Raw genomic sequence first — 8,302 nt, 5'->3', positions numbered from 1 at the left:
AGAGAGAGAGAGAGAGAGAGAGAGAGAGAGAGAGAGAGAGAGACCAAGACGGATGCGCGAGTCTCAAAGTTATGGATTTATTTGCGTGCCTTAACGCGTAAAAGATCTCGCATAGAACTCGCTTTTCAAAGTTCTAGCTCTACGGATTTATTTAAAAGAGATATTAAGGTTTTAATATGATTAGTTATAAATTAAGTGAAGATATGGATTTTTAATAGGCCTTAGTTTATCCTTATTTTCAAACGAGAAAATTCACCGCTCTTGGAGCAAAGTTGCGCAAAATTACCGGCGAAGGTTAATCCGCGGCAAGTCTCAAAGTTACGGACTTATTTGCGTGTTTTAACGCGTAAAAGGTCGCAAAAGGATCTCGTTTTTCAGAGCTCAAATCCCACGGAAAATTACTGGATCTATTTTAAAAGATATTGCTCTCTACGGAATTACTCGATTTGCAAAAGAAAAAGAAATCATCAAAGCTTTAACCTAATTAGTTATGTATCAAGTAGAGATCTGGATTTTTAATGGGAGTTATCTGTTTCACTTTCAAACTAGGAAGTCACCGGTCTTGGGACGAAGTTGCGAGAAATTACCGGCCATTTAAGTGTTAAAATAACCAAAAGCAACCGGCGAGACGCCGAGAATTTCTCTCCCCTTCCGCGAGAATCTTTCCCTCAAGATCGGGTCGACGCGTTTGCATTATCGCGCCGCGCCTGTTTTCTTATAATTAAGCGCATCGACAAACATCGCACCAGCATGGCGTAAAGTATCGCCGCGAATACGCAAGCTTGCCTCGTACGTGCGCCGCTACATGTGGCGCGTGTATTAATTTCCCTTTGCGACGGCGGAACGCGGAGAGGCGAAGTTCCTTTGGAGGGTGCCGCGACGCCGAAGTGACGAGACACGTGAGGCGCGGCGTCGCGTCGCGACGTACGGTTAAACAACTGCACCTGCTGCCGCCGGTTGCCGTTAGCAGCCCTTCGGATAAGCGTGTCCCGGCGAAGACGGCGGGTCGTGCAAGAAGCGGGATTAACCTCGATCCGCGGTAATTCACGCGGGCGGCGCGTGCGGGTTGGAGGAGAGCGAAACGGAGGAGATTTTTTCGTGCATCGCGGATATGGAGCACCGGCGGGAAAAGCGGCTTATGTAATATCGCGTTTATATAGACAATGAGTTATGTGCGAAGAAAGCGGGACAGGGAGGAGGGGCGGCAAGGACGAGGGGTGCATTTATTCCGCGACCCGGAATAACGTTCCCTAGAGCGCTAAAATAAGCGGACGAAAGCGGGAGCCGGACACACCTCGCGGTGCCATAAATCTGTACCGAGTTCAAGGGGCAAACTCGAGGAAACTTCGTTCCAAGTTAATAATCCGCATAGGAATTTCTTAGTGTTTTCCCAAATGCAGCTTAGATTCCAATCAGAATAATATCAGAATACCCAACTTTGTCCTAAAATAAATTATTCCATATAGATGATACCAATTGGTAATTCCACTCTTGTCTTGAACATGAGCTGTCTGTCCAGAATTAGAACAGAAATATTAACGAAACTCGAGCTTTTATATGTTTTCTTCATCAGTTTTATTAATACAATAAGGACAATGCAAATGTTTTCTCTGGGTAAATGTTTTACATTATTCTATGTTAAAACGTAAAATTATATATATATATATATATTTTTTTTAAGATAAAAAACATGTAATATATATATATATTTTTTTTAATTTAAGGTTTTTATGCTCTCTCTTTCTAAAATAGAAATATATTCTCTTTAAATATTTATTTATTTTATGTGAATTTCTCCAGCAAAATATTTGAAACACTTAGAGTATTTATATTTATGTATGTGTATATTTATAACGAATAAATACTCAAAGTTTAAATTTCATATATTTTGCTCAATTTCAGTTTAAAATGTGAATCAGAAAAATCTTTGGGAAGACGTTAAGGATAATCAAGTAGGATTTGTCTGAATATTTTCCACTTCACATTTCGCTTAGATTTGCATGTTGAAAACATTGCACTGCTAGACGCTGCATAACTTTTCTATCTAGAACATATGATTATTGTGCGAAATTGGGTTAGATCCCAATAAATCTCAGAATATCTTCTATGCAGAAAGTAATACGGTACATCCGTTATCTTGTGTTTTCTTTATCTTTTTTGTCGATTATTACGTTTGCTGAATGATTAAAGATCGAGAGCGAGACATATTACCGTAAAAGATCGACAAAAGGGGATCGACGAACCGCGCGTTCTGCCGTCGGCTCTCAGACTATTACGTCGTTTACGATCGCAAACGCTATAGAACAGAGTAATGTGCACACTGAACTTCGATAAAGTTTTAACATTTACCAGAGCAAAACCCGCCAGTTTTTAATCGCATCGTGCTCGGATTTATTCATGCATACATTTTACGACTTCACTATGATTATTTAACTAATCTGTCATTTTGACAACTTGATATATCATTATTGTATCGTGCTTGAAAATTATTCATTACTATTTGAAAAACTTGGAGTGTGAAATCTCGGTAAAAACGGGCGAAAATTAGCCTGAAATACAATAGTGGAAATACCGCCATTTGAAATCACTAAAATGAATATTTGAGTGAAATTCTGAGTGTATTCTTAATCCGTTCCGATCCGTTCCGATGTTCCGATCGATTAGAGGGAAACTGTTCCCGTTACGAGAGTTCTCTTTTTCCCACTTAGATTCTCTCTTCAATTTTGAGAAAAAATATTCACTCAACTATTCAGTGTAAATGATTCATCCGAGTTAAGTGATACAGCTTCCAATGTGCTCTGAATGAAAATTTCTCACTCGAAGTAGTTCTGAAAATATATCCAAACACGAGATGGAAGAACGATTAAATAGGCCGCTAAAAAAAGATTCATCATAACAACTCAAATTCAAAAGAACTCAATTTCAGAATTACTCGTATATATAACGAACTGATTTCTCTAATTTCCTCTAGAAAAATTTTTGTTTTTTATCTCTCGCTTATGCAATATAAGTTCAGAATTTAATTCAGTCAGGCGATTATAAAGGCGATTAAAGCTCACTTCAACACTGGTTATTTTCGTCATCTAATTTATTCAACACTTCAATCACAAAAGTAGAATTATTTCTGCAAAATGAAATGTATTCGAACAACACATTATCAGCATATCTCCACTTTTAACACACGGATGTGTGTTGGAGATGTTGTTTTAATTTCAAATATCCTAAATGTTGAAGAGGAACGATGTTTGAGATTACACATTAAGAGACAGTACATGAGGTTACAACACACGTGCATATGTTAATTTAACCTGCCAGCATTAAAAGTAGATACGTGCCAATGTGTTGTTGCAAAAACACTTCGTTTTACAGTATGTGTGCAGTTAGATGAAGATTGTTGCAGTAGTTGATAAAACATCTACATCATACATAGCAATTATGTTTCCGCTTTTACGTTAACATTTTATCGTTAACTCCGTCAAATCGTTGACGAGATTCTTTCCTCAATTTGATTCGCAGCTTGTGCTACGACTTTCGCGTGTGTGACTTTCTGTTTACATCCAATGTTTTCCAGTAATGAGTTTTAGAAACTCACTACATGGAATTACTAATTCATTGCTAGGAAATATTAAAACGTTATTGAAACTCAATGCACATACACGCCGGGTCCAGGGCGAGCAGATAAATCTGATATGAAGAGTGAAGAAGGGTAGGTGAAGCGGGCGGAATGACGCGAAGACGAGACGTATGTCTGCGGCAGCTGCTGCTGCGGGACACGCGAAATTTTTATCGGTTCGATCCGATAACCGGGTCTCTCCTTCACGTACCATTTACTTACTTATTTATCTCGCGCGGGCGACCACGCGCGAATGTAAATTTTGGGGAACACTCCTGGCCCCGGTATTACGGCGACGACGAGGGTTAAGTACCCCGTGGCTCGTTCGTCCCGGGGGTGGTTCAACCGGGCGGCAGAATGCGAGATGGGGCTTCCCGATGGGACCACAGCTGTCGGCAGTTGCGCCACGCCGCGCCAGCGAAGTAAAGAGCTAAGTGGGAGTTCGAGTAAACGTGCCTCGTCGCCGCGTTCACGGCAGCCGTGAAGTTCACGTTGTGTCTGCATCCTTAGAACGCGCACGTTTGCCATTCTTACGGGTCTCTTTTTCTCTCTCTCTCTCGCTCGCGCGCGCACACATCGGTGAGGATGAAGGACAATCCGCATAGAAAATATTTTGGGATCTAATTGGGATTCAGCCCGATTTTCCATATTAATCATAAATTCTACATGGGAAATCTATGCAGGTTCTGATTCGAAGTGTAAATGTTTTAAACATGTGAATTTCTAAGTGTAAAAGTCAAACGAATCCCATTTAATTGTCCTCTCAATGTTTTTTCTTAAAGGTTCTTTCTAGTTTCAATTTTAAACCAAAATTGAGCAAATATATGAAACTGAGTATTTACTCGTTATAAATATTATATATATATACACACACAGACATATATTTTATATTACATATAAAACGGAAATTTATTATTTTATGTTTTAACATGGAATGTAAACCAGAAAAAACATATTGTCTTTATTGTCTTAATAAAATAGATGCAGAAAATATTGAAAAAATTCGAGTTTCCTTAATATTTCTGTTCCGGTTCTAGACAAAGAACTCATGTTTGCAATAGGAATAAGATTCTCAGTTACGGTAGTATCAGGATAATCTATTTTGGGACAAAGAGCATTCTAATTAGAATTTAATCTGCATTTGGGAAAATACTAAGAAATTTCTATGCAGGTAAGTGCGCGTGCATCGAACGAAATGTACTCGCGAATAACGAACGAATAATTTGGCGTGCATATTAATATACATGCATATATGTGTGTGTGTGTATTTGTATCAATTGAAGTGAGGCACAATCGTAGGAATTTTGTTCGTTAATAAATTTAATCGGTCACACAGTCGGTTCGATTTATCCGCCGTGGAAGTGATCCCGGTCGGGTGTCAATTTCCAGTCGTATTTCCAGTTATTCCCGCCTGGGAATAACGAAGCTCGGGTTTGCGCTCGCAAAAAGTAAATAAAAATGAGACCGCCCACGGCCGCGGAAAGGCAAACACGCATTGCAGCGAGGACAATTATATCCGAGTAACAATACCCCACGATGGTTTGTTACGTATCGTTTTAAAAGCCCCAGTTATGCGCGAGATGTCGGATTCGATGAAACACGCGCGCTCATGTAAATCCTCGCCGGGATGGGAAAAGATAGGACCGGTAAAAACTGCGCGCGATCGCGCATGTCCAATGTTGATATTTCGGGGTGGTTCAAGAGATTGACTAATACGATTGATTATTACGTTGCCGTCCGTGCGCTGTGTGTGACACAGACGATAAAATTATTGGAACCATCTCGGCGTTACATTTCAGATAAAAACGAAAATTAAATTGGCGTGTAAAAGCTCTCAAAAAATTTCAATAAATAATAAAAAAATGCATATTCTCTTGTTGAGAGATATATATACTTTTGAAATTCCACCATTTCAAAGATCTCTGTCGCGTGACATTTTCATCTGAAGTCTTTATAAAAAAAAATTCGATATGTATTTGGCTAAAAAATTTGTATCGGCGTAGAGAGAGAGAGAGAGAGAGAGAGAGAGAGAGAGAGAGAGAGAGCGCAAAGGTGGGAAAGCGAAGGATTCCGCAGCGAGATCGGAGAAAGGACACCTCCGGCAAGCCGAATCCTTGGGATCATCCTGTCCCGGGATTCGCTGGGGGGAGGAAGAAACGGGAAAGAGATTTTCGCCGTCAGAGAGCGACTCCACGGCGGGCTGTTCCGCGCGGGCACGCGTACGACGGAAAGCAATCGTCTCGAAAAATAGACGGGGCAAATTAAATTTTCTCATGTAGGAAAACGTCCGCGCTATTTTGCCACTCGCTGCGCCACCGGCCTCGGGGTTATTCTGCCGCGTACAACTCGCGACCTATTAAAAGCAGTCTCGCTATTCGGAACGACCGCCGCCGTCTATTGAAACGATTTCGTAGGTGCGCGTCTGTTCGTCGTAATCTCTGTTTGTCTCTCTCTCTCTCTCTCTCTTGCCAGGAACTTCGAAATCTCGATCTAACTTTATGAAGGCGCTCGCCACCCCGGATCCCCGTGGCGAAGCGTCGTGACGGCGGGTATCGGGGCTCGGCTGTCGTCGACGCAAGAACCGGATCCTAATTTCACTTTGCCTCGCCCAGACTCGTGCGAAAACTCCGCCAGCGATTTGTTTCCTCCGATAAAGGGACCTCATCTTTGCCGGCGGGAAACTCGCGCGAGACCCGCTGACGTTTGAATTATGTGATGTACGCGCCGGGGTGCGCCGAGCGTACACATAGTGTGTAACACAAGCAACGGCTTTTGATTCGCGGACACAAAGTAAATGAGATCTCTCTCTTTCTCTCTCTCTCTCTCTCTCTCTCTATTACTCAGTGGCTAGTATAAAAGTGATAATGTTAATATAATGTAACGTAATAACACGATGGTCGGAGAAAGGAAGCAAAGTTCACAGCAACAATTTGCGATACGGAAATAATCCGCGGCAGCTGATATTTCACGCGTCGAGTGCTCTTTTGTAAGACAAATCCGGCCTCGGAGTTTCGAATAAATACAATGAAAGCTTATTCTTTCCGCTCAACTTTGGGGACGAACTCCGTTGTAACAGAATTTTAATTCGAGATTCCGTTACAAAGGCCGGCGCTCTTCCGCTCGCGGAGAATTGCATTATCGGCGGAAAATTACGGAACGTTCCGCCACGCGGGTCTCCGCTTTTTCCGTCACCGGGCCGTTTGATATTCAATTACGCGTCGAAAATTCCGAATATGTACCGGCCAGGTCGCGGGTATCGAATATTTGGCCACGCGTGATGCAATCACGCGGCGCGGTCCGATCTTGAGGAATGGCGGGCTCTGATCACGGAGACGTCCGATAAACCGCAACAGCACTCCTTGACGGCCGCGGATCATTTGGAAAATCGTATCGCGCACGCGCACGTTGCGGCGGTATTGGATACCGGAGGCTTACGCGAGTTATGTCGCAGGTCCAAAGACATCGTCGGTTCACCCGAAAAAAAATGTACGAGATGTGTGTACCGACGATTCTTTCTTCTTCGAAGACGTCGATCCGCAAGAGCGTTGATTACGAAAACGCAGACTCGACGTTCAAAATCGGGGAATATCGACTTTGTCTTATTCTCCTTTCCAAGATGTCACTATCAAAGAAAGATGGCTTTGCAATATCGACAGTGCTCTCAGAACTTCATAGTAAGGCTTTTAAGAAAGTATCGGTGCTACAAAGTGCGTTAAAAAATATTTTTTCGCTTCTCAACTTCTTCCGCTGAACGAGAACAGGCTCAACGATACCTCTTTCGCGACTAATACTTCGTGGGATAATTTATTGTTCGAGTTTACTGGTAGTTACGTACTTTGATGAAATATTTACGAAATTCTGCAGTCGCGCGTGCACTGCTACTACGAGCTCATAGCTATTCTGAATTCTTTTATCGATGAAGTGTCTTTGAATATGCTTCCATGTCACTCAAGAGACTCATAAGTCACACTTAGGGCCGTTTGTTCCAACTTCTTAGTAAGCTGACAGTTAAATCATATGTCTGTTTTCGTTTTTTCTTCATATTGGACAGATATAGATGCATGATTTAACTGTCAGGTAGCTTACCAAGAAGTTGAAACAATCTGTCCTTAGAGACACTTTTATGGATATAAAAGGAATATTTCAGGACTGAAACGTAAACGTCTAGACGTCACTTAGTTGTAAATATTCGATCGTATCACTTAATATCGACCGAACACACGTCGCTTTATATTTCAGAAGTTTTTCTTGCTGTATCTTGACGATCTTATTTTTATTTATCCACTCATCTCTTGTATTTTTATGTAAACGAGTGCAGAGAATGCGCGTGTGAATTGTTTGCACGGCGCAATTCGAATCGACTGAGATATCTACTAGCGCGCCATACTCCACGTAGTCCGTGTCCACTGCCGCGTCGTACTCTACATGGACTGTATCTACTGACGCGCCGTACTCCACATAGACCGTATTCACTGTCGCGCTTACGAGTCTCCGCTTACGAGTCGTACAGTTTCGAGCGAATGTCTTCGGCGCGTAAACTAATTTCTTTCGCGGTTTAACTGGCACACGAGTGCACCCCATTTGCAGGCTGAACTGGGTTATAGGCGACGAGAACTAGATTGTTTCTTAGAGAAAATGCGAGGCGGTGTAAGGTCTGTTTGAACAAAAAAAAAAAAAAAAAAAAAAAAA

At 41.8% G+C, this 8,302-nt stretch overlaps 1 protein-coding gene across 4 annotated transcripts in view; it reads left to right on the top strand.

The window, feature by feature from the left end:
- The window catches only part of LOC116849386 (furin-like protease 2), a 474,332-nt gene that overhangs the window by 115,899 nt on the left and 350,131 nt on the right, over positions 1-8,302 (top strand). The gene's annotated exons all lie outside the window — the stretch shown is intronic.

Source organism: Odontomachus brunneus, unplaced genomic scaffold (assembly GCF_010583005.1).
Source record: "Odontomachus brunneus isolate Ranch 3 - 2012 unplaced genomic scaffold, Obru_v1 Obru_scaffold_114, whole genome shotgun sequence".
Lineage (NCBI taxonomy): Eukaryota > Metazoa > Arthropoda > Insecta > Hymenoptera > Formicidae > Odontomachus > Odontomachus brunneus.
The sequence above is the reverse complement of the archived record's forward strand: the minus strand, read 5'-3'. Positions and strand labels throughout refer to the sequence as shown.